At 36.6% G+C, this 25,153-nt stretch overlaps 1 long non-coding RNA gene across 2 annotated transcripts; it reads right to left on the minus strand.

The window, feature by feature from the left end:
• Window positions 1-6,185: 6,185 nt before the first annotated feature.
• Window positions 6,186-10,098, minus strand: LOC115923456. Of its 2 annotated transcripts, none has more exons than XR_004063894.1 (4): window positions 9,780-10,098; window positions 8,489-8,585; window positions 7,961-8,203; window positions 6,186-7,602 (listed from the first exon to the last, which is right to left on the minus strand). It is a non-coding gene; the product is annotated as an uncharacterized LOC115923456 (long non-coding RNA). The 2 variants fall into 2 exon arrangements; XR_004063893.1 differs by having other exon boundaries at window positions 6,186-7,599; window positions 9,780-10,096.
• Between the last annotated feature and the right edge of the window lie 15,055 nt (window positions 10,099-25,153).

Genomic DNA, 25,153 nt, shown 5'->3' on the forward strand with positions numbered 1-25,153 from the left:
GAGAAATTATTCCGAATTTAGGGGGGGTAAAATGAGCATTTTTCCCGATTTAGGGGGGTCTCCAAGGCAGGAAAAGCCCGCGAAAAGCCCGCGAAAAGCCCGCGAAAAGCCCGCGAAAGGGGGGTTCGGAAATGTTGGCACTCCTCAGATAGGGGGTGCTTTCAAAAATAGGGTACGAGCATATGCGTACCCTAAATAACACTGAGTGGGGGGGCCGGGGTTAGAACGTCCCGACCAGAATACAAGAATGTCCCAAATTCACCTCGAACGCCGTCCGAATCTATGGATTGCCTCTTGAATGCGGCTCTAAAGCAGAATGCAAGGATGTCCCGAATGCACCTCGAATGCACTTTGAATGCCGTCGGAATCTTTAGATTGCCGCTCAAATGCGGCTCGAATGCATCCCGATTGCCGCCGGAATCTATTTCGATATTTTTGATACTTAAAGAATCCAACTTAAATGCACTTCGAATGCCGTCGGAATCTTAAGATTGCCGCTCGACTTTGAATACAATTTTAGTGACTTTATTGAGAAAAAATTATCATTTTTTTTTAGGTACAATATCGTGTTTCATTCCAAAAGGAGCTAAATTCAAGAAAATAGAAAATCTTAAAATTTAGTAAAAATCATAAAAAATTGTAGATTTTTCCTTTTCATATATTATTGGTCCAGGGTGACACCTTCAACATAAATAACAACATGAAAGTACATGGCTTCAAGGAAAGTGGAGAAATTAAAAAAAAGGCGATTTACTCAGAAGTACCCAAAGTGGATTAAGCTCCTTTTGGAATGAAACTCTTCATATGTATGTCAAGAAAAAAAAGTAACTAAAATGTCTCATTTTCCCACCTTTCATCAGTATATGAAGTGCCTTACATGTTTACAGATAATTGTACATTTTTTTGTTTATTGTTTTTTAAATTTAAAAAGGAGGTAAAAGAGATAAACAGCTGCAGATTCATTGCCATCAACAAATAGCTCATACAGTCGAACATGTCTATAAAGACCACTCAAGGGAAACAAAGAAAGGGCTATGGTAGAAGGTGGCCTTTCTAGACAGGTCCTACAACACATATTTCCTTCTTAGACAAAATACATGGTCACTATAGACAGGTGGTCTTTATAGAGAGGTGGCCACTAAGACAGATTTGACTGTAGTATGGTGACCTTTTTGTTTAATATATTTGATATGAAGAAACCTTGGACAAGGTATGATAGTACCTCATATTTGTACGAGTTTCAAAGAAAATCAAGACAAATATGTATAAGTTATTCATAATTCTAAAGGGTATTTTATTGCTAGGAATAGCTCCAGGCGTGTGTATTACACTGCTGTCAAAAGGAAGAATACTGAATTCTGGAGACGTGATCCAACAACTCGATTTAGGTACTCAAATTCTATTAGTAATCGAGTGTTCCTATCATTTACATTACATTTGAATAACGTTTTTACATGGTGTCACTTTCCAACATGTTTGTTGCTGCAAATGTGTGCTCTTACACTTTGAGTGTAGTATTAGTACTTATTAAAATTCCAGTTATTGCTAGGAAATATGTAGAATTGTTGTGTGTTTCTTATTTTGTCGCTGTTCATGTGAAGAGTCGTGATATTCGTACATACTCATTCTCCGCGAGAAAGATTATGCAATTATTCTTCATTTTCTAATGGTGAAAGCTATATTGTTCATATCCAGCAAATTACTTATATCATTCTTAATCTTTTAGAGGTATTGAAGGATAATTTTACAAACAAATGAACAAAAGCAAACCAAAAACAAATTGCTTTGTCAAAGATGTATGATTTGAATTATATCTCATATTCATAATAACATAAATATATTCAGGAGAAGACTGGCATTCTACTCCTCAATCGCATATACCTGCATACATGTATCTATTCACCTATTATATAGCCCCCCCCCCCCCCATTATAAACGTCTAAACAAATACAAGACATGGGCATCTGTCTCCTTAAACGAGATAACACCTTATTAACCATGGTAACACTGCCGAACCGACTCCAAATTTATATAATTCTTGGCTCCTAGATGATTAAAAAAAAGGAAAAATTCCTTTATTCAAATTTATATAACTCTTGGCTCCTAGGCGATTAAAAAAAAGGAAAAATTCCTTTATTGTAATGCAGAATTTTGTTTGGTCTCTCGTCGGTACGTCTCGTTCGTGTGATTGTGGTATGAGCACCGTATGCTATCTCTCTCTCACGCACGCAAATACATCATCATCATGACGTCATCATCATGACGTCATCATCATCCCATGAACATGGACAATGAACATACACTCTCGTGGTATTACGTTCCTCAATCATTACTCGACGATCATAAATCTGAACCTATCATGGCAAGGTGATAGAGAAGGTGCTACGCAAGGAGGTGGGAGTTATAAGGGAGTCTCCTGGAGTTTGCTTTCGACTCATCCATCATTCGAAATCATCTTCAAACACGCGATGGGCGTCATATACTAAAAGTTTAAAACTTTGATTGTTAGCTTTACAAACTAAAAATTGCCCCTCTCGCATTCTTAAGTAAACTCTGATTTGAAATGAAAGTGTGCATGTGCGTTTCATTTTATATTTCGCCATTAAGTGGAGGAGATGAGGGGGACGGGGGGGGGGCTCATATATCCATTATAACTATGAAAGATAGATTACCTAATGATTGAATTAAGACATGAGGTCAAATATAATATATATATATATATATATATATATAGTAATATACATATATTGTACAATGGCGGGGGAAGGGGGTGTGTGCCCCATTCCTGGTTCGCCACGTAATGCCCTTCTCTGACTGCACCCCTTGACTGCTCTAAGGTATATGATTTGTTCAGACTTTCTGTCTTGTTCGATAGATAAGATGTTGCGACACCGTTTGGCTATTGGGCCTGTAATTTGGGAAGAGATGTCATAATAATGTCGAAATAAAACACACCAACATAACTAGAATTGAAGTGAAACGAATTAGCGGATATGGCAGAGGTGATTACAATCAGTGTGTTTCAAATTGCGCACATAGATAAAGCAGCCTGACAATGAAAACTTCCCATTCTTCTGATTTGAATTATTTTAGTTCGTGAACATACCAGGCATCTTCATGACAGAGCTTATTGTGTTACCATGGTAACGTATAAACAGCAGACGGGGAGAACTTCCCGTTGGTCCAAGCACCGCGTGAAGTTGATATAGTTTTGAACTCGAAGCAATTATGTGACTGGACACACAATGAAAAGAGACATTATCCCCGAACATCTTTCTGAGTTTCAAAATCAAAAGATGAAAGTGCGTATTTGGTTACGCGGCTCTTAAAGGTCCATTTTCAAACTTTTATAGAAACGTGACAAATCAGATTGTGTCTAAATTGTTGTTGGAACTTCTTTTCCACGTCCGAAATCATTTTGTTACCCTTATTTAGTCTCTGCTAAAAGAGAGTTGGAGAGAGATAGAGAGAGAGAGAGAAAGAGAGATATGAGAGGGGAAGAGGAGAGACTGTGGGCAGAGGGAGAGCATGGAAAGAGAGAGAACGGGAAGGAGAGAGAATGGATGTATAGAGAGAGGGAGAAAGACAGGACAGGGGAGATGGGGGCATACTGAAGAGATACAAATGGATAAGGATTAATGAATTGAAATACGCTAACCTAATAATAAAGAGAAGAATGAATGACGGGATTAAAGAATCAGGAACTCGGAGAAGGAGAAGTAGTGAGGTGAGTTATTGCGAGATGGTATCGCGTGCGAGATAAGTGGTTTTATGACCATACGTCCCCGCCTTGCACTTGACACTCAATAGTCTAATTTAGGTTGGGTTTCATCTCCTACTGAGATGCGCCCCAGGTGAGACAGATTTGAGATCTAGATAGCAACCCCCCCCCCCCCTATCTCTCTCTCTCTCTCTCTCTCTCTCTCTCTCTCTCTCTCTCTCACACACACACACACACACACACACACCTTTTCTCTTCTCTTTCTCTCTTATTTTTTCTCTCTCTTTCTATCTACCCTTCTCTCTCTCTCTTTCTTTCCCCCTCTCTCTCTCTCTTCATATATATCTATCTATCTCTCCTCCTTCTCCCCCCCCCCTCTCTCTCTCTCTATACCCCTTTTTGTCGTTTTGATTTTGAATAGTTTATTTATTGTAAATGTAAGTATATTAATTGAACATTTAGTGGTATATCAAATATTTAAAATGTTGATTCCTTTTTCTATCCTCACCTCGCCTCCTTTTCTCTCCTCCCAGTTCCTTTCTGTTTTCCTCTTTCTCTCTATAACCTCTACCTATCTCTCCCATTTCTCTAACTGTTCTTTATCTCTCCTTCTCCCTCCCTGTATGAAGGACCTGTTATCAATAAAAACTAATGAAAAATTCATTAATGTTACTTTATCGGAATGTTATGATAATAATGATTCCTTCTAGTCACAAATTTTCTGTTGTTGTTGTCCTGTACTCTTTTCTTTAAGTAATTATTAAAACAGCTGTCATTTCCAGAAATTTGTAAAAACATAATTCTGTGGTGTACTTGTTGATAGATTCGATGTTAATAAACGGTCTTTATTGCTTCAATAATGAATTTCCCCACTTGACAGACTTTGAAAACTGACGGTTACCTCTCCTGGGTATGGAGAGGCAAAGGTAAATTTGTACAATTCGTCCCTGTTTTCACGAAGTGACGGTAGAGCGCGCAACTAAAAGAAAGTTAGTTTTGAATAAATCGCTTTCAAAGTTTCAAACCATAATCTCAACCTCTTTAATGTATCAAAGGCAAATAAATTTTATATCCTGGGATAGAAAATATCTTAATGTTTAGTTCTATGTTTAAATATTTCCTTAATTTCTTATATTTTGGGGGGAAATGAGCTGTAAACATTACCGTCACTTCGTGAAAACACGAAATTCAAGGACGCGCTGTGATTTTGTTTTCACGAAGTGACGGTACGTAGCCGCGCGCGTAAAACATATGGGATTTTTCTCTCGTGGATGGAATTCCCGAAATGGACACTAAATACGGCAAAACGTTTTGTTTAATTGATGTACAGATAAAATAATTCAAACTGTGAGAAAGAGTACATTTTCCTCTTTCTGTAGCTGCTTTTTCATTTCTCTGTGTGAATTGTTAACACAACCGTCATTTCGTGAAAACACAAATTGCATAGAACGCTCTGATTTTGTTTTCACGAAGTGACGGTACGTAGCCGCGCGCGTAAAACGTATGGGACTTTTCCCTTGTGGATGGAATTCTCGAAATGGACACTAAAAACGGCATTATGTTTTATTTAATTGATGTACAGATAAAATAATGCAAACTGAGAGATAGAGGTCATTTTCCTCGTTTGGTAGCTATTTTTTTTTTATTGATAAGAATAAACTGAATGTCTCTGTATGAACTTTTAACTTAACCGTCATTTCGTGAAAACACAAATCACGCAGAACGCTTGTATTTTGTTTTCACGAAGTGACGGCTCGTAGCCGAGCGCGTATAAAACATATGGGATTTTTATTGTGTGAAGCAATTTCATGAGATAGACACTGAAATTCGGCAAAATTACTTGTTTAATATATGTATGGATAAAATAAGAGCACCTTTTCTTCTTTGCATAATTATGATGTTAGATGTATGATGTCAGTTTTTGTTCACGAAGCTACGGCTCACAATAAATTAACTATCAATAGCACAGATGGATATTGGCACTAAGTGCTTTTAAAATGATTAATAAGCTATTCTCTTTAATCTTAAGCTAAAAATGGATATGTATTTAATATTATTTGAGGTTTAATTATCAGGTACATTGTATGTATAGGGACTAAAGATTGCACTAAAGTTACTGTATACTTTCCACTTAAGAACACGTTCAAGTAGTCTCTCCCCCCCCCCCCCCCTCTCTCTCTCCCTCTCTCTCTCTCTCTTTACCCCCTCCATCTCCCCTTAATATCACACAAATTCTGCCATTTCTTGTTGAAATTCATGCGAGTGATATCAGGGCTTTTGCTACTCTATTACTATGAGGAATTTCTAAAATTTTAGAGAGGGGCCTAGCTAAATATATTTTTTCAGATAGGAAATAAAGCAAATATGTTAAGAAATATTTTTGAATGAAGGAAAAAGATTCAGTATTGATAATTGACCATAATCTGTAGTTAACTACTCAACTCTGCAATATAAACACAGAAAATGAATTTTGACTGAGCAGTTTTAATTCAAACATTTGGAACCAGAACAGCAAGTGGAAAATGGAGCATAAATTCAAAAATATTAAATAATTCATACCAAACATATCATCATCAATTATCATCAATACTGTATTGCATTTTAAAATGTACATTTAGGGTTTTGTGGAAAAGACTCATCAGTTATACATCCACGGAATACGAAGGTTATTTCATTCATTATACAGTACTTGTAAATATGCTAAAATGTCTTTATCTAATTCTTTATATACGACTTGGTTATCATGTTTATTCAGCAATCGTAGCGAGTAAATGCCACATGGGACATACAAAATGCTCGACAAACATGTACTACATGTATCATGAAGTTTTTCAATGGGAAAAATGACTAACATAATCATCATCGTTACTTTTTTGTTCATCACTGTTTTTCATAAATATCTTGTGAGTAGAGTATCAGAACCAAGTCAGTTTACACAATCTCTTTCTAAGGTATTTCAATGAAATTTAGTACACAGTCTCAAACGCTACAAAGTTTACCAATGCTTAAAGGTTGTCTTCACCCAGGTAAACACGTAATCTCTGACTAAACTATTATCAGCTAAACAATGCATGATAAACATGGAAATATCAATTTGACTAAACAATTTCATTTCTCATCAAACAGATACAATTCAAAACAGCAACATTATATTGTATGATCATTATAGGATAGTTTGAAGTACCAAATACAATAATGATGAGAATGACTATAGAAGTAATAAATTAAAACATTAAATGTGAACTAGTAACATTGTGTTTTGAGAGAAAAACCAATTGTTGAAATGTAACTTATATTCATGTTCTAATGAAGGCATCAACCCCTGTGAATACAAACATTTAAAGAAAATGGATAAACAAATTCTTCAATACAAAGATACAATGTGAGGATTCATGGAACTGGAATCGAAAACTCTAATATGCATTACTGATCGAGGTAGGTATACCTGATAAATAGCAGTTCTGAGCTATACATTTGAATATTAAAGATTTATGTTTGTAGGAGTTCATCACAATACTGTAACAGAAAACTGACACCTGTACGACCATTCAGTTAATTGTTTCAGAACTCATGGAAAATGTTTAGTTTGCTTTAAATCAATTCATTGATTTTATAATCAATCCATTTCATTGTAATTACTAGTACACACAATTACAATTATGAGTGGAGTTTGCTTTATTTATGATATTCAAAATGTTTAAAATCAAACAGTATAAAAGAGAGATTGAGGTATTGAAACATTGAAGCATTGCCAAAACGATCAATGTAATTGATTCTAGTTTCTCAAGCATGCCCTTCAACACAAGTCCTTCAAGTTTCTTCACACATAATGTCATCCAAGCGATAGTGGTTGAAGCAGAGAAGATCCTTGATCTAGACTGCTTGAAAGTAAAAGGAAATAAGAGAAAGAAAAATCATAATAAAAAAAGTCCAAGTCAAAATCAATAAAAAATCATTATCAGAATTTCAATTATGAAAGGGAAACTTTACAGTGCATTATGATTGGGCAAAATTATTATGTGTAGTTTTGGTACCCAATTTTAGAGAGTCTCTTAATAAATTAAATACTTTATGTGGTATCACCTTAGTATTGGAATTTTTTTATAAGGATTTAAAAAAAATTAATGCTGACCTCGATAGGACCACTCATTCCCTTAACTAAGAGACCTAAGCATTAAAAACAATTAAGAATATCTTAAATTTTAACTATTGGGAAACAATCAAGAAGGAAAAAAATACCTTTTGACTCGCTCACAAGCATAGACAATGGGTCATCATCAGAATCGCAATCGGAGCCGTCAGGAGACTTTAAGGGTCACCATGCCAAGTCACACATGCAGCTCTGACTGTGTTCGGTGAATTGCTTCAACGGTTCCATACCGCTCCCACTCTTAGGTCACTATGCCGAGTCACATCTGCAGCTCTGTGTTCAGTGAATTATCAAGGACCCATCTTACCAGCATGTCGGTCCCTGTATCCAATCTAATTTTGTAGAATGAAAGAAATAATTACAAGTTATTTTCTTTCATTTTTTTGCAAGCAGAGGTAAGGAAATGAATCCAATATTATCTTTTGTACATCAAATTAATTAATAGGCATAACTGACCCCAAACAGAAGTTTTCAATTGCCCCTATTACCCCAAAATAGAATTTTCCAATTGCCCCTACCAAACAACAACTACCCCTATGCACATAAGCAGTGAGTGTGCTTTAGTACTTTGCTGCTAAAGTGTGATTTTCTTGAACAGATCATGAAACTATTCTCACCTGGATTTGTGTCTGGCCTGTGGCATTCTTGAAAAGTAGATGTACTTTCCCAGTGCTTCCTTCATATAAGTGCAAATTGTATCTACTGCATCTGAAACTAAGTGAAAGCAAAAACATCATCATAATTTCATTACCACTGAAGTGTAGGTAGTGAGACATGTACATCATCTGGTATGGTGCTTGCTTGGAAAATTCTTTAAAACACGAAGTGGAGTTGGGCAACATTTGCTGGTATCAAGAACAATTGTTTAAAATAATTTTTGTATAGGGTGAGGGACCAAGGGTACTAAAGTAAAGTGCTGCCTTTGAATATAACAGACACAGAGTACAGATAACGAGAGAAACTAAGCTAAAAATGTGGACATTGTTCCCCAAAAGGTAGACTACTCATGATTACTTCAGTCTCAAAAAAAAGTATTCCTTTTTTGGATGGTGCCATTTATTCATTTTCAGGGCAGGACCGTATCTAATTTTCAATTTTTAATTAAATGTTCATCCATGTCCTTCTTTGCTTGAAAGGCAAATCATTGAATTCCCCAACACTAACAGTTAACCAGGAGGGGCTATATCCCAGGTCATCTCAGCTCAGCGTGATGATAATTTTCATAACTCCCTTTGCCCTTGGCCATGTTGATGTTGGCCTTGGGCTTGGAGCGCTGAAATTTCTTAAACCCCAGGCACGCGCGCCTTACAAGAAAGGTCTCAGTCTTGTCGAGATCCTGATTTACTCACCTCTAGATTCTAGATTGATGAGTAGTGGCTGACATAAACTGATAATTATAAAATGATGATCTAGAGTAACTAGAGTTCTAGACTCTAAATCAAATTTATAATTAGCTAAATAGTAAATTACTGAAAAAATAAAAGTAAAACTCTACTTACTTAGACTCGAGTCTAGATCTACTTAGGTCTAGATCTAGTAGTAGATCTAGGTCTACTCTCTAACTTTCTGTAAAACTTTGTTCAAATTTATAACTTAAGCAGATATAAAAAGAACCTTATAGCATTAATATTTGGTGTGGAGCAAAATAAGAAAGACTCTCCACTTAAGTTATTTAGTCTAGATGCATATTTGTTAAGTCTAAGTTGATCTTTTTAGTTTTGGATCACATGATACTTCACTCCTTTATTCACTTACATGAAAATAAGTATATGGGGCGAAATGTGGAACGGCGGTGTATTTTTCACACATTTCTGTGCTCATGGATATATTTATGGCTTACAAAGAATCAGAATGAATCAAAAGAGCGTACCACATTAATTTACCCTAAAAAAATGTTTAAAAACTCACCTTTTCATGGTCTGTGACTGTTCCAAACTGCGAAATTTTCACTACCGTCACTTCGTGAAAATATTAAAAGCAGGAAAAGAGCAAACGATGTTTTCACGAATTGACGGCTGTTAAGCGCGTACTTGGCCGTCACTTCGTGAAAACAGAAAATCCTTTTGCTATGCATTTTCTTGTTTACGTCATCGTCATAGTGACATAATTAGACATTATTATGATCTGAAATTTTGTGAGGTTCAAGATGTTAGTGAATGATGTCCAAAAATGCAAAAAAATCAAAAGTGAAAATGTATGCGATTTTCCTCACTACCGTCACTTCGTGAAAACAGGGACGAATTGGTACAGCGATTGTTTTTTTCTAAATTTGTTAAATATATTTTTTATATGAATGTGGTACAGAGAGGGGAGGAAGATGGAAACAGGGAGGAGGGCCGGAGACAGGGGGTGTGAATGAGAGATTGACGTTGGACCTGAATATGATGAGAAGCAGGCGATGATGACCGATACCACCTTGGGGACGTCGAGTTTCGACACGCGGAATTTATCTCGCGGTTGACCACGACGTTGATTGACAGGTCGACGGCTCTAGAATGATGTCCAGATCAAGATATCTAACTGAAATCAGTCAATTTGATAGCTCTCGGAGGAACCTTTGCGAGGGTTCAGTGCAGAGTTTTTGGTACATGACGACCCTTGTTTAGATTAATGTTTTGATGTTTGTCAAACTGTTGCATAATTGGGCACGACAGGCGAACAATGCCTCCTTCTATTGGTCTTCCCAAATCGTCTGACCTCGGACTCGCGACTTGTTTTTCATCGAAACTTTTAAAGTGAAGGGTTTCAGAACCTCTCAAGAATGTGATGATTCCCCCTGATCCTAGATCTGACAAATCGACAAATGGCATCATTATGATTTTCTCGGTAAAGAATGAAAACCTGTCCAGTTTTTCTAAAAAGCGAGAGTCTATTCTAGCAAGGATGAATAAAACAAGACATCGCCTGTGCGCTGTTTATTTCGCTGCGACCTGGCGATTTATTAAAAGCGTGCGAGATGACAATGGGGTGGTTATTTTTAGCATTGTGCAGCAGCGAGTTTGAGGAATGTAAGGTATGTGGATTCTTTACCGGTGTTTTTGCTCTACTCTGAGCCAATCAGAGAACGAGACTGACCTCGGCGGATGGAGATGAAATCACACCACCAACTCTTTCCAACTCATTCACTGATGTTTGTCGCTCAGCTGGTCCGATACCAGTCGTGGAATCATCTTCGGTAGCAAGTGCACGCGGGTGATGGAGTCGAGAAAAGAAGATGATAATCTATATTTGTCTCGTGGATCTTTATAACTGGAATACTCTCAAAATTGAAATTACGGGAAAAGTATGTTTTCCATGGACAGTGAATTTTATCAACAAGTTTATCATTTCCATATGATAGTCATCGGATGGGATTAGTTCAGCTGCTGTATCTTGTTTATTCGCTTTTAGTCGTCATATTTCATTTAAATGAATCTGAAATATAGGAATGAAAGAGATATAATTAGCCTTCCTCCTACCCGACCCGCATCCTCCTTCACCATCAGAAATACCAGCATCATCACTATGATTCCATGGCAACAGGTGGGAGGATCGGTGATACCTCCCTTCATGAGATGCTCGAATCCTCGTCCTCGCGTTCAAGCGATTCATTTCATGATTTAGGATTTCTGCATCCTACTGGTTATAAAGCATGTTTTGAGAAGCAGAGATGTTTGTGATAATAAGCTGGGTCCAGATACAAAAAGAGATGATTCATTCGGTAGTCAGTTGGTGTATCCTCCAGTCCAGAAATGTGTAAGTGTGAGGAAATGCATCAGTTAGGGAAACATCCCACTCGAGGCATTATGTTTGATACTAGATAAGCTATGATGATACCGGGAAGCGATTAGTTCTTATTTATACATTATTGAATATAATAATGAAGAACGTTGTTGACAACTTTGCTTAGAGGACGGCAGGTGATGCGTGTTTCTATGGCAACGCAGTTTTGCCATTCTCACTCTCGATTCGGTCCTCGGCATTCCCCCTCATCGTGGAGTCTTATGGGATTTACAAGTGGATTTATGAACGTTGTGCCAGATGGTCCTAGCTTCATCTACCTCGATGGTAAGTTTTAAAGAAATGAAGTATTGTTTAATAACACGTGCCATGACATACACATCTTTTATAGATGTTCTTCAGGTCAAAATAATGTAAACGAGTCAAAATCTATTTCTCACGCTCTGTTTTTTTTCTTCTTCAAATAATGCTTCTTATCATCTCATGCTTGTTATATCGTAATCTGTATATTTCTGCTCACTTGTCCTTTTCGTTGTGTAAATTTGAAGGAAGTTATCTGTTAGGAATGACTGAATGGATGGATAGATGAATTAACAATAATGATCAACTAATTTTTAACTCACATATCCCTGGTTATATCATTTGGTAGTCATTGTCGTTATCATTTTATTTGATAGGCAGTGAGAGGAGAATGAATGTTACATGGAAAATTACAGGTGTTACTTAATCATACAACTTTATAACTCTCCTGTGTTACATCTATACGTGGCTCTATAGATCCTCCCAAAAGTACATGAGAGGTTAATTGTAATTTACTTGGTCGTATATTGAAATAAAGGCCTCGCTCTGATGTTTGGTAACTACACAGTGCCACGGTCTCGGGCCAGTCCGAGAAATGTGAAAATAGGTATTTATTTGCCAAGTTTCTACTGACGTATTAACTAAAACAATTAATATTAACAAAGAAAAATCGGGAAAATAGGAATCAAAAATTAAGTGCGATATTCAGTTTGTTAAAACTCGATAACACAACGTTTTGATGCCTGCATGAGTCATATAAGTATAGAATGGGGTCGGTGTGAAGCATGATGATGGTGGTGGTATACTGGTACCACTCGGCTCACTGGTCTATTTCCAGGAGATCGCTCTCCCAGGGAGTTTGTACGTGCTATTCTTGTGGTTGATGTTGACAAACTATCTTCTCGAATGATAGCATCGCCCTTTTTCTCTTTACACGCGAGCACTTTCGGAGTTCTGTTCTGAAATATTGCTATGGTATTCCTATGGTATGAGTCATTACTTTCTGATTGTTGTATTTAATACACAGAATCCATTTGTTGTGAGTAAGTGCATTATGAACGTATACAGCCATTGTAATGATTGTTTGTGTAAAATTTCGTCTGTGATGATGTTTATGGATATAGATAAACGCGTTATGAGACCAGAAAGAGCTTTTTAAGCATCTTTGGCCAATATATAATCCCCATCGATATCGTTTTTGTATATGCCTACTGGTTATCCATTCGAAGACGTTAAACAATTAATTTAAATGTATGTCATTTTTATTATTCACGTCTTTCAAAAATGTGCAAAAGAATTCCTCCGTTCGCTTTTAACAAACCTCTTTCGTCATGCAAAATAGCATTACAAAAACAAAAGATGTACACATAAACCATTTTGAAAAAAAGAAAATCTTTTTCTTTTCAATCGCTAAACACCTCTCTCTCTCTCTCTCTCTCTCTCTCTCTCTCTCTCTCTCTCTCTCTCTCTCTCTCTCTTACATTGTTGTCCTTTTGCATACAATATTGGCATCCCTTGTCATCTCTGTAAATGTGTGGTATGTCTATATTTAGAACAAAAATAATAATCCATGATTTTACAACCTCGGTCTTTGTTGCATACATTCATCCCCTTGCGATGGCCTGTGCTTATTGCATGTATACAGATTCTATTTTACGTGGTAGCGGTCTTTAGGGTCATTAACCTTCTTTTTCTTACCTGGATCCGAACCGACTATTCTTGTGGTCATGTAATCCTGCTGATAAATGACTCTATTCTTGTTTGTAGTTGAAATCCGCAACATTGTTTTTACCCTTGAGATCGTTCGAGCAATTTAACACGATTTTTCGTTTTCTTTAATTTCTGAAATCATACCCTAAAAGCATAAAAACAGATTTAACTCTCATAATTTTTTTAAAGATGATATCGTATATTGCATTTGTGATTTTCGTGACTGGGCATTATACGATTCGCATCAATATTGGTGCATCCTAGATTGTGGAAATATTATAATTGGCGCTTTGATTGTGTTTTTTCCTACCAACTATTTCAAAAATAATTGTGTTATTCAAGTAATATTTCATTTTTTTTAATAATGTATTAGTATACACATGTATATAGGAACGATTGGGTAATAGTATAACATAAACATTTCTTGTTATGTGCTTTAACATAATTCATTTGATTGGATTTTACCTCAATTGAAAGCTAGCAAAAGCATATTGGATAACTATAAATTTAAAGAAATTCTGTTTCCTTGCGCAGTTCTGAATACTGTACAAATATTTATCAATGCTATTGACGTACGAGCTTACCTATTGTTACAACACCTCAAATGTATGACTCAATTTGGAATAAGAAAACAATTGAAATTTCGAGGAATCACCCTATCATCGAAGAATATACTTCTTCATTTATCAGTCAGGTAAACAAATGTGTTTTGACGTTTAGACTGTGATTTGTTGTGATTTTAAGAAAGCTTAATGGCTACTGGTACTGACATCTGACGTTCGCAAGAAACCATTTGTGAACTGATCATGCATTTCTCTCTTGAGGAAGATCTATGACATAATGTGAACATTGCCTCTCTCCAGAAGCACTTCCGTGACATAGTTAACGTCACCCCTCTCTAAAGGCAGTTCCATATGAGATATGTGAACGCCACCCCTCTCTAAAGGCACTTCCATGAGATATTTGAACGTCTCATCTATGTAGAGGCACTTCTATGAGATACGTGAACGTCACCCCTCTCTAAAGGCTTTTTCATGAGACATGTAAACGTCATCTCTCTCCAGAGGCACTTCCATGAGATATGTGAACGTCACCTTGTAGTGACAGAAGATGAACTTTAGATGTCACAGGGGTCCAGATCACACGAAGTCTCTCTTTACGCCTCCCCCATTCTTCTTCTCAATACGTCTTTGGTCCCGCGGTCGACTGGGGTTACACAGCGAGAATAGCACAGTTTACCCCCTCAGAGAATAATACTGTCCTTTCATCAGGGGGTCCGTTTCCACTATCGCCTTCCTCGCGTCTCTTCGGACAAGTGTAGTCCTTATTTCACGTGTCCAAGTATGTTGTGAATCTTATAGTGAACAGTGTGAAGTGGGCGTTTCCATAGTGAGAGCATGAAGAACGAATTTTGAAAAAGACGCGCTCTCCGATTTAAGATGTATTACATAGAAATGAAACCTAACGATTTTGGAACAGATGTTCAAAAAACCATAACCATTCGGTTCAGTTAAAAATGATATTTCATTATCCTAAATAAAACACGAAATTCATTTCTGGAAAGACATAGGCCTTGTCCTCAAATTATATAAACATATGATTGTTTTAACAAACTTCAACATAACAAATTATGGGTTGGGCGTTATTTTCTGTTTTTTTATGTTATCAAAAAAGAAAAAATAAGAAATGTATATCAAATTCATGGATATTACTTCAGAGATCCCAATGTGTAAATGACCAACTCTTCACACCCTTTGTATGTTAGTTATATTGTCTAAAGTGGTAATAATCCATCTATCACTCATATAGTTGTTGGAATATTGAGCAATCCGCAATCCTCAGACAAACTTTACCCTGTCAAGTGTATAACAGGGTATCAACCATTGTCGCTATGCCTGGCAATCCTCTGACAAACTCTCAAGTCGTCACGTGCAACTCTTATTTCAGAAATGTTCATAGTTTGATTGCACTTGATAGAAAGTGGTCTTTTCGCACAACGCATGTCCTCGGTGACCTTTATGCCAGATAGGTGGCGATCACACCCCCGTCACACACTCGCGGTTCACATTTAAAGACGATCCTGGGGTTCGGCACGATTACTCTCCCAGCTAAACATTTGAAGTGTGGAATCGCGATGAAGTAAAATCTTGGCACTACAGAAGTCGTCCTTTTCATGGATCATTTATGACAATTTCATAGATTGTATGAAAGGAAAAAAAAAGAATCATTACAAATCCGTTAAGGATTTGAACCAATTGGATAAGGATTAATCCCACGGTTTCTTTAATTAATAAAATAATATGTTTATGTAAACACATCACTTTCAGAATATTGCCGTTTATACGAATATAATCTTTCAATAGTTAAAAAAAAAAAAATAATAATAATAATCATAAATAAATAAGATTGAAATATTATCAAATCCACAGCCGTTCACGTCTTTTGGTGAAAAAAAGTAAGGCAATAACTGAGATTTAAAAGTTGTTCAATAAATCTTTTGCCATATCTTCAAGATTGCGTACAGAGATCACTTTTTAAACGGGTCTATTATTGAGCAAGGGATACAACTCTCCTATGTTACATCTATACGTGGCTCTATAGATCCTCCCAAAAGTACATGAGAGGTTAATGTTAGGGATTATCCTCCACACCTACACAAGCCCCCCTCTGTGTCTTGTAAGCTCCGGGAGGTAGGCTCCATAATACGTACATCGCAATGTGATACCACGCCATTACGAAAATAAGAACTATTCCTTGTTCTGCCCGACTATTTTGACTTCAGAGACGTATTTTCAGTCGCGAGGTTATTGTCCTTAGAAGTAACTATTCTTAGATCGCCGATGGGGTCTATTCTATTCTCCATTCCTGAAACAAATAAGTTTACTCTTTACGTTCTAAATATCGGATTCATCTATAATTAAGTCCTTTACAGGCAATGGTAATTCCTGAAAATGGATAAGATCCGTCGTTTTAGCCTCTTTTTTTTTAGGAGGGGGTAGTGTTTCCCCCTTCAAATTAGTTATCGTATCATTTTTGGGGAAAAACAGTTAATTGTGGATATAATGATAATAATTATGATAATCACAAGAAATCGTATTAAAGGGGTATTCATGTGGGTTCACTATTCACTAAGACTAAGAGGGGAAATGCCACCCCCCCCCCCCCCCCTTCCCCACTATCCATTTCCTCTGTATATAAGGTAACAAAACATTAAGATAATACACACCTTTTTCGCCCGTATTCTGTCGCAAGCTTTTCTTCATATTATTAATTTCGGGAAGTAAAGTAGATTAGTAGTTTCTATAATTGCGGAGAAGTTTTTTCTTTATTTTCCATGACTGCGAAACAAATCATAGAGATGTATGAACAGGCGAATGCTTCCGTTCATACCGTAGATGGCGGCAATCCATTACAGTAAGTAGAGTCATTGAGGTAGGGGCATTGTTTCCATTATTTTGACCTGATTCCACACGATTGTTACCATTGATGATTAGCTGTTCATCACCAGCCAATAGCACATCATGATCACCATAAACACGTTTAACATTATCATTACCATCACAATCATCATCGTCATCTTCACCATCATCACCATCGTCATTATCATCGACGCCGTCATCATTATCACCATCATCACCATCATCGTCATCGTCATTATCATCATCGTAAATTTATTTGAGTTTTCACCCAAAGAAACTTTTGGAAGAAAGAACAAGTTATTATATGAGTTTTAAACAGCTTTTCATGTTGATAGCCCGGATATAATTCATTTTAATTGATAAACTTGTGTTTATCATTGATATCTGATCATATCGACAAGACGCTTTGCGTCTTCACCCGCCGACTTGTGTCGGATCCACGAGCAGTCATTGCGTAAAGTGGTCTAGCGCCACTTACGATACTCATTTCATTTTCCACCTGTCGTCTGCATTAATTTGATTTTTGTTGAATCCAAACAAAATTATTATCGATACTTGACTGATTTTTATCTTCAACTATCTACCCTGTCACCGGAGCAGAATGTGATCCCGCTGAATGCCATATGGTGTTGGATCAAGGAAGAAAAGTAAGGAATTGTAAGTAAGCAATATTTCGAAGATCTGAATCCAAGGGGAGAGATGTGGAGATGTTTTCAATTATTTGTTAATAATTTTCATTTTCACGTCAAACAATCATTGCAAAGTTCATCAGGGCATCGGTGATTGGCTGCAGTGCGGTGGGTGTTGCGTGTATGCGATATGGGCAGTTCATTGGAACAGGTGTATTGGCTGGCGACCGGGATGGCGATGGCAGGCGTTGCCGTCATGTTATAATTCCACAAATCATGCTGTAACTCAGATCTAGGTCTTACCAGGGAGATATCCCTGGTCTTACACTCAGTTCGCTATATCTGTTGAGTTTGTTAAATCTATTGAATATTGAATTGAATTCTCTTCCACTCTTTTTCTATTCCATTTATAGGGTCTATTGTCAATTTATAAGCCTCTAAGCTAAGGTAGACTAAACATCTTTATTTTAAACACATTTTTCTTTTGTTTTGCCTGTAGGGCCGCCTAGATAAAAACCTTCATTTCAGGTTATTTCTTTCTGCCAGGCATAGACTCTAACTTAATTGCATAAGCTTAATGATGCGTTAGAAGAGTAACCAGTCTATCATATAAAAGAATAAAAGATGGAATGGTCTTGAATAGGATAGAAGTATGTGGGGCATGTTCTATATTGGCTTCAAGTTCATGTGCATGCAGGCTAATGCATACCCAGTGCTCCACACTAATTCTGATGTAGGAAATTGTATTGATAGAAACAGGAAAAGTACGGGGACTTAGCTACTTCACTGTATTTTTTTTTTTTTTGCAGGGGGGGGGGGGGTACTGATGTTTTTTTTTAATCACGGTCATAGGTAGCCTCATTTGGACCCCTGGGGCAGGTTTGGCCTAATCTTGTGATGAGGCATTGTATCTAATTATCTAGCAAGAAAGGCTAGCTTGTGACATAGCCTTTCCTGATAATACTTAATTTCTTAGATGTGTGGCTTGTATTGTTGCAGGACTTTTTTTTCAAAATTGAATCCTATTAAAACTTTACCATTGAAGGTGCAGCAACTTTGATACTATATAAGCTTCCTCCAATCAAACCTAAATCCACACTAAAATGTGAGAACTAAAATAAGTCTTCCTTAACATTTCAATCATAAAATGGATTCTCTGTTGTTTTTATTCAGACCTTACATTGCAATTTGCATTGGATATATTTAACTCAGACTGGTCCTCAGGAACACAAGAATAGGTTTACATTGGTTGATGGCTCAACATCTTTATAGTAGCATTGCCCCCTCTTGAGTTCAGAACCTTGCATTTTGATGAAAGACATTGTTCATCTCCAACTTCCCATGCCTACCACAAAATATACCAAAGATACTCAAGTATTGGTGGTATTATAATAGTTATGCTGCCCTCTACTATTAGTGTTAAACCTGAAACATATCCTTCTTTCAATCACTGTGTTCTTATATTCGTTTCTGTCATAAGACCCCCTAAGTTATGTTACAGTCAAACCTGCTTTGGTGATCACCTGTCTACAAAGACCATCTGTTTACAAAGGCCACATTTGTTGTTTCCCTTAAAAATAGTTCTCATTGAATCGTGTACTGAAGGAACCTGTCTACAGAGACCACCTGTCTTCAAAGGCCACTTTTTGTGTTTCCCTTGAGTGGTCGCTTTAGACAGGTTTGACTGTAGCTTGCCTAAAAAACTTTATTGGATTTATCAGTAATGGTTGTTGACTTAGTATGTCTACCTTTACGACTGACTATCTACATATTTTATCAGTATCACTTTGTGAAACCACATGTGATTTAAAGGTGTACTTGATTGTTAAGAGGTCATTTCTCTGATATACTCCTGTCCTACTTTCTTCACCATTATCCTCCTTTTCCATCCTTCCTCTCTTCTCTCCCCTCTTTGACACATCTTCCTGTCCCCCTTTTCTCTCCCTTTCCCCTGCCCATTCAATCTCCATAATGATGCTAACCTTCTGGGTCCTCCTCTTCTTTGTATCCTTTCACAATCGATGCCAGAGCTATTGTTGAAGACACCGAATCACACAAACTGAGTGATGCTTGGCAGTAATTATGATTCATCAATCACATCAAATCCTTAGATCTTGGCTTATTTCAATGCTATGACCCTGATTCTCTCAAAGCAGTGAAGAAGTGAACAAATGAAGCTGTACAACGCTTGGATGCAGGCTGATATTATCCTTTTGATCGCTATGATCTGGTAATCAAAGGATCCGACCCTTTGAGTTACTTCCCTTTTCTTAAAAACTAGTTTTCTGGTTGTCATCTTAATCCCCTCAAACCACTGTCTACCTTTAGGCTAAGATCAAGAGTCTGAGTTTTAGTAAAAATGAAATGACCAAGGTTTAAAGAAACCAATCAGATATCGGTCTTCAATATGTTTGTATATTTATTATTTTGCTCATGTCTGTAGTTACCCTAAATCTTAAACATTTTTTCCTCATTCATATATTTTTGTAATGAATCTGAATCTTTTTAACAAAACCGATATTCTAGGATCAGCCGTTAATTACATTTACATAATAAAAAACCCAGAAGAACATATTTGCCACTTAAAGGTTAGGATAGGACGGTTCCTGTAGTTTTGGCTTTAGCTAGTATTTTTTGCATTCACTCAAGAACTAAGAATACTATTATTTTTGTGCATTCCCTTTAAGCCTTCTTAAACATCTTCCTTTTCATGCATAGTGTATAGGTATTGAATGACGATTTTTAGTTGTGATGAGTGAAATGACTTTAATATCTTTCCCTTTTGATATTCTACTATTGAATTAGGTCATTTAATCAATGTTTCACTGTCCAAAGCTTTTTACTAGTCAATCAGGAACATTGGGTGACTCATGAGCTTACTCACCTGTATAGCTGACATGTTCTAACCCCGGTACCTTCAATTTGTTCCCTTTCTATAATCAGTTGTTTCTTTTTGCTCAAATTCAATGTGATTTTGTCCTCATACTCCATGAGGGATCAGCAAATCTGCACGTCGACTCCCATGTTAATAATTGTTCCATGAATGATCATTTATCACTGTAAACCCAAGACCGAACAATACATTTCATCTTGAAAAGATAGGTTTTATGTCTCTTCCAGTTTCATGGCCAAAACCACATAGGGTAGCGCTCTGACTTTTCATGAGTATATGGGTTACATGGCAAGCCGGGAATTCGGCTCACGCACTCAGTGGTGCCAAATAATTACGACGGCCCAGCGGTGGCTTCTCTTACTTCTCAGTCGTTTTCTTTACTTTACCCATGTAACCCTGTAGCCTACAGAGCTTATCTAGGTTAGGATACTTGGTAAGGACTTTGAAAGACTGTACTATCTCTTTCTCATCCTTTCTTCATCTTCTCTAAATCATTTCATCCTCTTTAATATATATGTGTTAACATATATGCTTTTCTCCTTCTTTGAATCTTTCTTTTCCCACCCCCCCCCCTTCTCTCTCTCTCTCCCTCTCCCTCTCTCTCTCTCTCTCTCTCTCTCTCTCTCACTCTCTCTCACTCTCTCTCACTCTCTTTATATCTCTCTCTCTCTCCCTCCATCTCTCCCTCCCTCTCTCCCTCCCCTCTCTCTCTTTCTCTTTCTCTCACTCTCTCCCTCTCTCTCTCTCTCTCTCTCTCTCTCCCCCCCCCCCCTCTCTCTCTCTCTTATATTGTATAATAGATCATTACAGTATTCCTCCAAAGTGTACTTTACCAACTTTATGACCTGAAACATTTTACCCTACATTTAGAAATTACCATCTGTTAGCATGGGTGTATCTCCCTTGTGTCCATGGTTTGATATAAACTTATCAAGTATGATTTTCAATCATTTGTGTTATGTTTCAGAAAGAATAAATAATAACTAGATTTGTAATACTTGTTTGGAACAAGTATAGGTGGGCTGGTTCAACTAAAATTTGAGACAAAATGAAGGGCGCATTTGAGATAGCTAATCGTCTCAGCTACAACATACTCATGGTTCATTTTTAACGAAGCTAAAACGACGGAGATATTGCTCGCGAAAGACGGGAATGTAGAATCCAGTTTTGAGAAAAAGTCATGTCCCGTAGAGAATACACACAAAAAGTGAAAAATTGACATGCCTCCTTTAATCGCAACAATACGCCATTATTCCTTTGTCGAATTGAATGTTTTTGTAGTAAATTGTCTCAGCTAGAACATATTAAAATTTGAAAGAAAATTGATCAATATTTACAGAGATACAATCAATTTTCCAAATATATGATGACGTCATAATATGCAAATTGAAATTTTGAGTTCGGAGGCCATTATGATGAGGTCATGAGTTAATTGAGGGTCAAATGAGACATGAAATCATATCTCCGACTCATACTTTATCAAGATATGAAAACAAATTGAGGTCGTCTTGCATCCTAAAGAGCTACAATGGATTTTGTATAGGCATATTTTTGCCCATATATGCTATGTATTACAAGAGCTCGCGCGCACGGAAATTTATGTTTAACGGTCGATCATACCGTCATTAATAGTCATAAAGAGATAAACATGGTATCAATTTGTTTGTAAAAATATGTGGAATATTATGAAAGAAAAAAATGGCGATTCTATGTTGCGTAAAAGTTTTACGCGCGAAAACGCACGCGCATGTGCGTGTGCGCGATTTTTTATAAAATGCTTAGAATGGCCTAAAACGTATGCAAAATGATTTTGAGACGATTTTGAGCATTTTAAAATTTTGCGCGCGCATTGACGCGCGGACGTACGCGCACGCGCGCGTTTTTTGACCTGAAATTGACCGGACGGATATTGACCTCGATCATGATAAATATGAACGAGAAATAGCTTTTGGTTATGAAGATATGATCATGAGTTGATTTTTACAAAATGGCGCCTAGATGACGTCATCAGTGAAGGTCAATGTTAAAAACGTTATTGTGCTTTGTACATATGCCTATACATATGTGTGTCAAATTTCAAGGCATTTAATCGAACCATTTTCAAGTTATCTTGCTAACAAAAAAGTGGTTAGAAATAAGAAAAATATTTAATAATAAATAAATAAAGGCAATTCTAACGAAATTATAAGGTGGTCTGTACGTTATACAGCCCACCTGATAATAATAAAAACGTTACGAAGAGATGCATGTGATCTGAAACTGTCATGAAGTAAAGTTGCTATAATTAGATTTTAATTGAGGTGGGAGGGATATGCATAAAGACCGAAAATGAACTCTCAAAATGAATGTTCTTTTGATAATAACTTTATCTACCGACTACCGGTATTTATTATTGTATTATCCATGTACTGGTAGACTTGATTTATTAGACAAACGCTAAATTGTAAAGTACTGCTAGTACTGTATTTTGAAAGGGAAATTTAGGAAACTGCAATAGTGGAGTTTGTGTAATTGCGTTATATAATGCAATAATACTTCAAAAGGACATGGGATTTATATATTTTGAGAATTGATGTCTTTTTCTTCCTTCTTATAATTAATAAGCAAAAATGATGGATAATCTCTATTCACTGTGGGATATCTTCCAGCTAGTTGTGAAGAGGGATGCTGGCGATAAAACTCCTTTGAGGAAACCAACTTGCAAGAGCCCCCCCTCAAGACCTATTTCCCACTTTACTCCCAACAAACAATAGCCCTCACAAAGGGATGTTTAACTGATGATACTTCTCCATTGTACAGCCTTGCAGTTAGAGGGATTTCCAAGGTACCCCCTCTATTGTCTATCTATTGTCATGTGAGTTCCTTACAACTAGCATCCAAGCACTTTTTGTTTGAGATGTTTTGTCTCCTGGTCTATTGATGTACCTCTTTTTGTCTCTTTCTTTCTTCACCCCTCCCTTTATGTCTCCTGTCATGATTTTCTTGAATGATAATCCTTTATTGAATCAAAACTAGAGGTAATGATAGTCTGTTTTTCAGCCTTCCCTGCAACAGTCTCTCATCTCTCTCTCAGTTATGAAGTTACGTATTGCATTTTTAATATATCGTTTTCCAAGAGAAAGACTATTTGAAATCTACATATAGATCTCATTCAAGAGATTAAAGAAAGGGGACCCAGATAGTAAAAGATGAAATGTGTTTGATAACTGTGTCACTGTTTACTGAACAATTGTCTCTCCTAAAACCTGACCTGCTTGAGATACTTCGTCGCTGTTTTCACGAAGTGACGGTAGTGAAAAAAAATTGCATTCACTTTGCGTTACGATTTTCCTCACTACCGTCACTTCGTGAAAACAAGGACGACTTTATTAACAATTAATTTGATTGCAATAGAACCACACAGAATTGCTATGATCAGCCATCTCTGATTCAAAGTAAAAGCTTTTCCTGCATCTTAGTACAAATGGTGTAACAGTAATAGAAATGAGAAATCTAGTTTCTCTTTATATTTTGTCTGTACAATTCACAGCCTTCATTCTAGACTACACTTGTGTAAAAACACCTTGTGGCAAACCTGACCAATACAAAAGGTGAAAAAAGGAGGGAATAAATCAGTGCAAGATATATAGTCGATAGATCCTCCTTTTCATCTTGCCTTCCTGGCTACCCATTATCCATTCTCTTCCCATCTTTTGTTCCGTGGAGAATATAACTTGCACAATTAGATAATAACTGTCCTTGATTAAAACCCACTTTTTTCACTGGCTGTCTGCCAAAATCTTCTGCAGGGTAGGATGTAATCCATCGTCCTCCTTCTCTCCACCCTGTTCAGATGAGCAAAATTTAATGTGTAGATAAATAAAAACCATCACATGTAGCCTTACAATAACTCTTTATTTTGTATAGACTTGATATAGTGTAACAAACTGTACTGCAGAATGGAGGTTTGAGCAGCACTTCAAATGAAATTGATTTTTAACATTTATGGTGTCAACTAAATTGTTTGGAAGTAATTTATTTATGTGATGTTTCTTCATACCAAAGAGACCTGTGATATCTCTTTGTTCATACAATACTTTTTTATGCATGTATATCCCTTTCCCTTTACGATATTTCTTTACACAACGTTTCTTTAGTCTTTGTTTTGTATAAAGAAATTTTGTCTAGTGTGAACAGGCTACTTTCTTTGATAAATTGTCTTGAAATTTTATGATAAATGTTTCTCAACCTTGAAGGGGCTGAAGAGGAGTGGTTATAGAGCATTACCGTGACAGGTAATTTAAACATTTTACAGACCCTGATAACTGACAGCCATGAAGGAAATTGTATTTTAAAATGTGATACAATAGGAAATTACATTGAATTTACAAAGTACTACAAAAAAGGAACTGCATTTACACTCGCCACAAGACAAACTTTATCGTTGATTATTGTACCTGGAAAATACATTTTTAACAATAAGAAATTCTTCCTCAGAGTACAGTGAGCATGTCTTTTATTAAAGACATTTATAACTTATATTTGAATATGATATCAAGTACTTTTAATGAAATCTGAATTACTGTTTAGGAGATAGGTCAACCTTGATTATGACAGAAATGTAGGCAAGGT

The sequence above is a fragment of the Strongylocentrotus purpuratus genome, unplaced genomic scaffold (genome assembly GCF_000002235.5).
Source record: "Strongylocentrotus purpuratus isolate Spur 01 unplaced genomic scaffold, Spur_5.0 spur5_scaffold_14, whole genome shotgun sequence".
Classification (NCBI taxonomy): domain Eukaryota; kingdom Metazoa; phylum Echinodermata; class Echinoidea; order Camarodonta; family Strongylocentrotidae; genus Strongylocentrotus; species Strongylocentrotus purpuratus.